Source organism: Myotis davidii, unplaced genomic scaffold, assembly GCF_000327345.1.
Source record: "Myotis davidii unplaced genomic scaffold, ASM32734v1 scaffold330, whole genome shotgun sequence".
NCBI lineage: Eukaryota > Metazoa > Chordata > Mammalia > Chiroptera > Vespertilionidae > Myotis > Myotis davidii.
This window is the reverse complement of record NW_006283770.1, coordinates 8,639,251-8,639,957: the sequence shown is the minus strand read 5'-3', so window position 1 is coordinate 8,639,957 and position 707 is coordinate 8,639,251.

Below are 707 nucleotides of genomic sequence, written 5' to 3'. Positions count from 1 at the left end.
TACATTTTTCTTTTTGATTTATCAAGATCAACAACTGTGTGTATTGTGTTTCTTTTTAAAAGATAAGGAATTTAGTGGAGAAAAACTGCATGGGAGTAAGTGAAGCTACACTGGCATGCTCCCAGGACCAGACTAGAATTACAACTAAAATAAACAATACCCCGAACAATCAAGTGAAGACTAGATGGGGAGATCCCTGATAACTAAGGATGGAAAATGGAGACTGCATACAGACTGGTAAAAAGGGCAGCATCAGGAAAGGGCAGGCCAGGCTCCCATAGACAGAAGCTCAATTTCTGGAAAGATATCTCAGCTGTGAGGTGTTGCCACTGAGTACTCCTCCCAAGCTGGGCCCCCCAGCAGAGAGGACCTCAACTGAGAAAGATGCTCACATAACATCTAGCTATGTAAAGCAGCAGAGTTGTTGTCTGCCAGGGAGAGATGACTGGAAATGCAGGCACTCTCTTAAAGGGACAATGCACAAAATTTTGTTTGTAGCCATTCACCTTGTGCTCCAGCAGAGGGAGGGCAGAGTGTACTGGAGTTGTGTGAGCAGAATCCAGGGTTAGGGATTTTGGGTTTAGAGCTTGGAAGGCAGACACCCTATTTCCTGTGTTGAGTCATTCCCTCACCCTGCAGAGGTCATCTCTCTCAGGCAGACCTTTGCTATCCAGGTAATTATTGCCTGGCTGGAAAGACAGTTGACA